Genomic DNA, 9,100 nt, shown 5'->3' on the forward strand with positions numbered 1-9,100 from the left:
AGGTTTTGGTCACTTCACATGACCCTGGGACACTGTGACCGTCATAAATATGAATCAGTTGCCAAGCATCTGAATGTAAATCACAAGACCCTGGAGATGCTGCAACATTCCAGCTGATCGGCGCTTCTTCTGGGCTCAGCAGAAGCACCAGGATCAGCGCCGAGCTCCAGCTGGAGCCTGGCGCTGATCCTGGCGCTTCTGCTGAGCCCTGACAGCCCTGAAGAAGTGCCGATCAGCTGGAAAGCGGCACTGATCCTGGCGCTTCCGCTGAGCCCTGACAGCCCTGCAGCTCCAGCCGTCTCTCGCTCAGGCTTGTGTGGTGCTGCCACCGGTTCAGCTCATTCCCTCCCCCGCTACCACTTTTCTAGGATGGTCGTGTACCACCTGCCAGGTGCCAATGTACCACAGGTGGTACCCATACCACTGGTTGAAAAGCCTTGTTCTAAAGCTTCCAATTAATGTGTGTCTTTTTTTTTCTCTTTCCCACCTTCTCTTTTTAAATGAACAGGAGAAAGCTCACCATACTGCTCAGCAGAATATCTTGGATGAAATTGGTAAGTCCCTGTTGGCATCGCAAATTTCATAGATACTCACAGAATCATTGAGCGCGTTTGCATGTCTAGAGAGAGTATCTTTTGCCCATCTTGGCTCCCTCCTATTTTTGGACTATAATACCATCCTCCTCAGCCACTGTGGCTAGAAAACTCAGAATCCAAGACAAGGCGAGAGGTCACTGGAATTGGGGAAAGAGTGATGTTTGCGCTATTTTTCCTGATTTTTCCCGAAGCGTGGGATTTGAACTGCATAGCCAATGGTGGATTATATTATGGGAAACAGCATCTGGTTGGGGAAAAATATTTATGTATTAAACAAATCTCCTACCCTGGATTCAGGAGTAGGTTACTGAAAGAAGGTGTGTTTGTGAGACTTGGCAAGTCTTTAAACACACAGCAAGCATGCATACCTGACCTATCTTATTATTATGATTTATGCAACAATTCTCCCTATAAATGATTACAGGATTAACCAGAATTTAAATCTACCTACAGAGTCAGCTAATTCTGATCTGGTGATATTTTGGCCCTTTCTTAATCTCAAAGCCATTTTCAACAATGGCCTCAGTTCACCACCCTCTAGCTCCATGCCAGCAGCATGTTCCACAATCATTCATTTTTCATTTTGGTTGAACTTTGTCTGCTACTTCCTGGTTTTTCGGCACGTGAAAAAAAAAATGACCATTTGTTTTAAAAAACAGTGTAAACTTTCCCATCATTGTTTGGGACGGGGGTTTTGACTGAAGCTCATAATAGAAGGAATGCATTATTTGTTGGAACAACATAATAGAAAGACCTTGGAAGCAGAGGCACATGTGAACAGACTATAGACAAAAAAAATGGACTGGAATAACAGGGAGTGTCTAGTAACTGGGGATATGGAAGGGAACCAAAGAAAGTATCTCTGGATCAGTTCATCCATTTTCACCAAGCACCTTATGGATGCCCCTTCCATTTTGTGCCCATCTGTGTTACCTTCATACATCTTTTGATGATGGTGGAATTATAGTAGTGGGTAACTGAGCCAGTGATCTGGTGACTAAAGCTGCATTTATTTTATTTGCTGATTAGATGATTATCCCACCTTTATACTCTTTCCTCCTCTTATTTTCCCCATAACAACAATCCTCTGAGGTGGGTTGGGCGGAGAGAGAGGGATGGATCCGAAGTCATCCAGTAAGGCAGGACTAGAACTCACCATCTCCTGGTGATTGACTCAAAGTCACCCAGCCGGCTTTCGTGCCTGAAGTAGGACTAGAACTCGCAGTCTCTGGGTGATTGGCCCAAAGTCGGCCCAGCCAGCTTTCATGCCTAAGGCAGGACTAGAACTTACCATCTCCTGGTTGCTAGTCTGGTGCCTTAAACCACTACACCAAACTGGTGTGAAATGTTTTTGAAAGAGAGGCATGTTTATGGTGCCTGCATGTAAAAAAAATATCCACTTCTTTCTGAGCAGGTTAGCATTTAGGGATAATAATAATAATAATAATAATAATAATAATAATAATAATAATAACAACAACAACAACAACAACAACAACAATAATAATAATAATAAAAAACAACAACAAAACAACAACGACGACGATGATGATGACGATGATGATGATAAAGTTGGAAGGAACCTTGGAGGTCATCTAGTCCAACCCCTTGCTCAGGCAGGAAACCCTATACCATTTCGGATAAATGGCTGTCCAGTCTCTTCTTAAAAACTTCCAGTGTTGGAGAATTCACTGCTTCTGGAGGCAGGTTGTTCCACTGGTTAATTGTTCTCACTGTCAGGAAGTTTCTCCTTAGTTCTAGGTTGCTTCTCTCCTTGGTTAGTCTCCATCCGTTGCTTCTTGTCCTGCCTTCAGGTGCTTTGGAGAATAGCTTGACTCCCTCTTCTTTGGGGCAGCCCCTGAGATACTGGAACACTGCTATCATGTCCCCCCTCGTCCTTCTTTTCGTTAAACTAGACAGACCCAATTCCAGCCGCTGTTCCTTATATGCTTTAGCCTCCAGTCCCCTAATCATCTTTGTTGCTCTTCTCTGTACTTTTTCTAGAGTCTCAACATCTTTTTTACATCGTGGTGATTAAAACTGGATGCAGTATGTAGGGTGTTAACCTGTGGATCTTGTGTTATTGAGATGCTGGAGTGTGAATTAACCTTTTTGGATTGGTTTTCTCTTCCCCCCCCTCCATTGTCCTGCAGAGCAAGCTGTGCAGGAGACTGCTGACACGGAAGTGTATGTGAGGAGACGACCACAGCCGCCTGTTCCCAAGCGACTTCACGAGGAGACTCAGTGGTAAAGAAAATAGGGAGCAGATGAATCGCAGGAAGGATCCCGACAGTTAGAACAATTAGGAAGAGACTGGACAGCCATTTGTCCGAAATGGTATAGGGTTTCCTTCCTGAGCAGGGGGTTGGGCTAGATGACCTCCAAGGTCCCTTCCAACTTTATTATTCTATGTTCTATGTTCTAAATCTAACCGATACCTCATCCCAAGCCAAAAGGGGAGAAACTATGCTATGCCTGATGTATATTTGTTTATATTTCTTTGAAGGCAATGGAACGAAGGTTGCAGGGTGATTTAGTAATAATTCTTGTAGAACTATCTAAATAGATTTTTGAAACAGAAAGCCAGACAGATACGCAATTTTCAAGCCTGTCCAAACTACGGCTTATCCTAAAATAAGAACAATCATGTCTGAGATCTAATTTGGACAACCACATCTTTAAAGATGTAACTGCGGTCAGGTTTTGAGAGATATGTTAGCAGATCAGTTTTAAAATGAAACAGTAAAGGAGAATATTTGTAGTTTCAGGGTTTAAATGAAGGGCCCTTGACACTCTGAGCTTAGTTCTTTTCTTGCAGACATTTCATTACCAAACTAGGTAACATCATCAGTGCTCTGTTCATGATCTAGCATGGATGATGTTACCTAGTTTAGGTAATGAAATGTTTGTAAGAAAACAACCAAGCTCATAGAGCATTAAGGACCCCTCAGTTTTAAAATACTGGTACATTTCTAGACATGGAGCTTTGCATATACTGCCCAGTAAGAATTTCTTGTTTTATTTCCCTTCCTATTTTTCTTTTTCTCTTGCAGATTTGGAACCACTGGCAAATTCTAGACTTAGAGTGCCTGGTGAGTAGATTTTTCTGCCTTTAGTATGATGCTCTCTGATGTCTAATGCATTATTCAAATTTTTAACGTATAAAACCCTCAAGCAGCCATTTTCTCAAAGGTATTTTCCATTATACTTCTCCATGCTTTTTCCTCCCTTCCACTTTCCTTCCTACGAGTTAGTCCTTGACTTAACCCACGTTCGTTTAGCGAGCTTACAACGTTACAAGAGCACAGGAAACAGTGATTTACTTCAGAAATATCTGAAGTTGCTAACATTTCACAAGGCCCCTCAAATTTTGCAAGATTCCACCGCTCTTGCCTCAAAAACAGAAATGGTCAAATTTCATAGGACTTGGTTTAAATTGCAAGAGCGTGGTGGTTTGACACCCCCCCCCCCCAGGCCACCTCATGATCGGTTGACTAACTGCCAAAGTAAAGTAAATATCAGAAAATAGTCCTTTTCTAATCTGGAGACTCTGATTTTAATCAAAGGCAAAGGTCCTCTCTTTATCTATGGAGATTCTCAGTCATCCAGGTCGTGGTTGTCCCAAAGGTGCTTTTTCAATAGGCAACTGGACTTTTCTTGGTTTTGCTTGAAGATATTTCACTTCTCATCCAAAAAGCTTCTTCGATTCTTCAGTTCAGAACTGAAGAAGCTTCTAGGATGAGAAGCGAAACATCTTCAAGGGAAAACAAAGAAAATCTAGTTGCCTATTTTTTATGAAAAAGCAGGGTCCTCTCTTTGGTTTCCAAGGAGAAGACTTCCCAAAGCATAAACAGCAGTGTCTACCAAGCGAAATTATGTGGACAAAGATAATTAACTCATGGCTTATTCTGATTCCAGGCATTTGGGGGCTTTTCCTAAACTACATGATATTATCAAATTTGGGTGGAGAATTTCCGTTGCTAAAGTACCCCATTTGATGACATTTTTGCCACAGTCATTAAGCAAAATCACTGCAGTTAAGTTGTTGTTGTTGTTGTAGTAATAATAATAATAATAATAATAATAATAATAATAATAATAATAATAATAATAATAATAATAAAGTTGGAAGGGACCTTGGAGGTCATCTAGTCCAACCCCCTGCTCAGGCAGGAAACCCTACACCATTTCAGATAAATGGCTGTCCAGTCTCTTCTTAAAAACTTCCAGTGTTGGAGCATTCACTGCTTCTGGAGGCAGGTTGTTCCACTGGTTAATTATTCTCACTGTCAGGAAGTTTCTCCTTAGTTCTAGGTTGTTTCTCTCTTTGGTTGTTGTTGTTGTTATTATTATTTGCAGTGCTTTTTTTGTAAAAAAGAAAAAGGTGCCGGAACTCACACATATCATACAACCCGCCTTGCCTACCCTACAAGGTTCTGTCCAAAAAAGGTGCCGGAACTCCGTTCTGGGCATTCTATGACAAAAAAAAGCCCTGATTATTTGTAAGGGTGAGGACCGGTTAAAAGTCACTTTTTGCAGTGCCATTGTAACCTTACACGGAATGGTTGAAAGTTGTAGACTGCCCATACTTCAGAAGATTTTTTTTTTTAAAAAAAAATACAATATTCAAAAAGATGCTGAGACTCTAGAAAGAGTGCAGAGAAGAGCAACAAAGATGATTAGAGGACTGGAGGCTAAAACATATGAAGAACAGTTGCTGGAATTGGGTATGTCTAGTCTGATGAAAAGGACTAGGGGTGACAGGATAGCAGTGTTCCAATATTTGAGGGGCTGCCACAAAGAAGGGAGGGGTCAACCTATTCTCCAGAGCACCTGAAGGCAGGACAGGAAACAATGGATGGAAACTGATCAAGGAGAAAATATCCTGACAGTTAGAACAATTAATCAGTGGAACAACCTGCCTCCAGAAGTTATGAATGTTCCAACACTGGAAGTTTTTAAGAAAAGAGATTGGACAGCCACTTGTCTGAAATGCTATAGGGTTTCCTGCCTGAGCAGGGGGTCGGACTAGATGACCTCCAAGGTCTCTTCCAACTCTGCTATTCTGTTCAATCCCCAGTGGGTCATTCTCACAAGCTTGACATTTTCTCACTTCCCATTCATTCAATCTCCAACTAATATTCTGCTTGTTCCTTTCCCAGCCGAAGCGGTAGACGTTGACACCTACTTCCTTAGTAGGAAAAAAAAACACAGACTTCCTATTTTTTTTTTTAAGAAAAAAAAAGAGGGAGATTTTTTTTGTCTTCCCCTTCGCACCCGCTGCAAAAAATGTTTTTTTGACACAACTGGTCAACTTTGCTTGGGAGTTTTTTTAAAGCTGATGAATGCTGTGCTCGCCAGTCCTTCAATGCTTTGCTCCTTCTTCTGTTTCCACAGCTGCAGACTGAACGCCTAGGTCCCCCACCCCCAACAGTGCCTCCTGCATCGTGGGGTGCTTCCCCCCCCACCCCCAATAGAAACCCCCCACTTGCATCCCTCTGGCTGTCGCGAGGTTTTTGGAAAAAAGTTCAGAATGGGGAGAACGTGATGGAGGCAGCGATCCTGAGAAGATTTGCATCCAAATTGCACGAGGGCTTTCAGATGTCACTTTCCCCACTCATCCGCACAACCCCCCCCCCCCTTTGAAGCTTCTGTGCAGGGTTTCTGCAGGAGCTGGGCTGGCCTTTTTGCTCTCTCCCTCACCAGCAGTTCCTTGAAAATCCGTTTAGCAGCATTTCCTTCCTGGCCTGATTAAAAGTTGCACACCAAGCAAAGTGCACTGACTCAAGCCTTTTTGCTCAAACCCCTTGAGGCCTTCCTCTGTGTGTGTGTGTGTTGGGGGGGGAGACACACAGAGAAAGGGGAGGGGAATAAGGGAAGGGAGGAAGATGAAGGAAGGAAAGAGAAGGAAGGAAAGAAAAGGAAGGGAGAAAGAAAAGGAAGGACGGACAGAAGGAGAAAGAAAGAAAAAAAGAAAGAAAGAAAAAGAAAGAAAGAATTCTTAAGTTCATGGAAGGGAAAGGGTTAAGGTTAGGGTTGAATTTTAGTTCAAGAAAAAGAGAAGGAAGGAAGGAAAGAAGGAAGGAAAGAAAAAAGACAGATAAGAAAGAAAGAAAGAAAGAAAGAAAGAAAGAAAGAAAGAAAGAAAGAAAGAAAGAAAGAAAGAAAGAAAGAAAGAAAGAAAGAGAAAGAAAGAAAGAAAGAAAGAAAAGAAAGAAATCCTAAGTTCACGGAAGGGAAAGGGTTAGGGTTAGGGTTGAATTTTAGTTCAACAAGAAAAAGAGAAGGAAGGAAAGAAGGAAGAAAAGGAAGAAAAGAAAAAAGACAGATAGAAAAGAAAGAAAGAGAAAGAAGAAAGAAAGAAAGAAAGAAAGAAAGAAAGAAAAAGAAAGAAAGAAAGAAAAAGAATTCCTAAGTTCACGGAAGGGAAAGGGTTAGGGTTAGGGTTGAATTTTAGTTCAACAAGAAAAAGAGAAGGAAGGAAGGAAAGAAGGAAGAAAAGGAAGAAAAGAAAAAAGACATAGGAAAGAAAGAAAAAGAAAGAAAGAAAGAAAGAAAGAAAGAAAGAAAAAGAAAGAAAGAAAGAAAAAGAAAAAGAATTCCTAAGTTCACGGAAGGGAAAGGTGATTGGAGATACGGACAAGGATGGCAGAAGACATTTTGCTGCTGGAGATAGGTGGGTGACGCCCTCTTCCACATTCCAGGTGCAGAATTCCAGCTGGACTGCATTCTTTTTTTCAGCTCTGAGAGGCAGATAGTTCCTGCAACTGTATTTGAAACAAGAGCCTACAAACTGAGTTGCTCAAAATCATGGCCAAAGAATTCAGAGGCTTCCACCGTTGACAAAAATCCTCACCAGTCAATTGCAAAAGGCAGCTTTACATGGAACGGCTTACATCCTGCAACGATTCAGAGATTGGACAGCCATTTGTCCAGAATGATGTAGTAGGGTCTCCTACTTGAGCAGGGGGTTGGACTGGATGGTCTCTTAAGTTCCCTTCCAGCCCTATGCTTCTATATTCTAAGTACGTGATACACCACTGATATATTTAGCTCAACCCATTCCCATGTGGGGGAACTCAGGCCCTCCAGAGAAGATGAATGACAACCTATAGTTAGTTGCCTGGCAGCTGCACTCACATCTGGAATGCCCCAAGTCAGGGAAGGTCAGTTCTGCTAAAGGGCTAAGTTCCTCTCCTTTGCAAAAAACATCATTCTCCTGATTAAAAACCCCAACATTGCTTCATAGGAAACTGCAAAACATTTATCCTTTCCAGCAACATTTCAAAAGCCTTGAAAGATTTCACAAAGGTTGGCAAGTTTAACCCTGATGTCTATCTGAAAATGGTGACATTTGAGCGAAATTGGGGGGGGGGGAATCTTCCCAGATGGTCACAACAATTTTATTTTATTTCATTTTATATTTTATTATTTTATTTTAATTTTTTTGATGCATTCTGTTCACTGTTGCTTCCTGGCCACTGCCTGATCAGGGTCACCAAGGTCACCCAATTGGCTTTGGATATAAGGCAGGACTGGAACTCACAGTCTCCTGGTTTTTAGGCTGGTCCCTTAACCATGCCACCAAATTGGCTTTCAACAATATGAAATTTAAAGATGGAGAAATCGGTGCTATCCTTAACTGGAATCCTAGTCAAAAAAGGTTCCTGATTAAGAGGCTTCCTCTCTCTCCTTCAACACTCTTCCCCCCCCCCCAAAAAAAACCCTCCAATTTTGAATGCTCTACTTATTTCTATGGGTCAGACGAGGATCCATTGACCCTATTTTCAGTAGCTCCAATTTGGCAATCTTAAGCAGGCCACGGGTTCTCCTGTTACTATTCAGCTGGTGAAGAACATTAGTGGAGAGAAGAGAATAATTGGTCCAAAGAAGACTGTGTCCTTAAAAAACTGCCAAGGACAAGACATAATGAGAGACACTTGACTCAAAGTTCCATCCCAAACATGATGTAGGAGATGATCGGGCTGAGCCCGAGGGAGGAGTCAAACGCGTCATCAGTCATGAGTCTCTGCGCACCCACAAGAGATCTAAATCCAGCCCACCCTGAATTCCTTTCTTATTTCCTGCTAATTTCCCTTGACCGTTAGTAGTTCACATTCTCATAGAGAGCTTAAGCCTGCAATAAATCTTTATACTCATTTGAACTGCCTGACTCTCCTGATTTCCCCAGCGCTTGACAAATGCTATACCACAGGGGTCCCCAACCTATGGTCCGCGGCCCAGTATCAGGCCGTAGCCCAGTGATGGCGAACCTTTTAGAGACCGAGTGCCCAAACTGCAACCCAAAACCCACTTATGCATTGTTGGGTGCCGGGTGGGTGTGGCCCATTGGGTGGGTGTGGCTGCAGTGGTAACGGCAGACTGGGTGGGACTAAAAAGTTCAATCAATCAATTCCAACTTTGCGAGATCTTTTTTTTTCCCTGGAGAAGTTGAAATTGATTGATTGATTGAACCTTTTTTTTTTGCACATGGCAGCGGAGGC

General features: G+C 42.3%; 1 long non-coding RNA gene across 1 annotated transcript; it reads left to right on the plus strand.

The window, feature by feature from the left end:
• The first annotated feature begins 511 nt into the window (after positions 1-511).
• On the plus strand, positions 512-6,056 carry LOC107292227. The gene is made up of 4 exons (XR_001548989.1): positions 512-554; positions 2,750-2,843; positions 3,650-3,688; positions 5,994-6,056. It is a non-coding gene; the product is annotated as an uncharacterized LOC107292227 (long non-coding RNA).
• Positions 6,057-9,100: the final 3,044 nt, after the last annotated feature.

Source organism: Protobothrops mucrosquamatus, unplaced genomic scaffold, assembly GCF_001527695.2.
Source record: "Protobothrops mucrosquamatus isolate PMUCROS unplaced genomic scaffold, P.Mucros_1.0 scaffold1298, whole genome shotgun sequence".
In the NCBI taxonomy this organism is placed as follows: Eukaryota; Metazoa; Chordata; class Lepidosauria; order Squamata; family Viperidae; genus Protobothrops; species Protobothrops mucrosquamatus.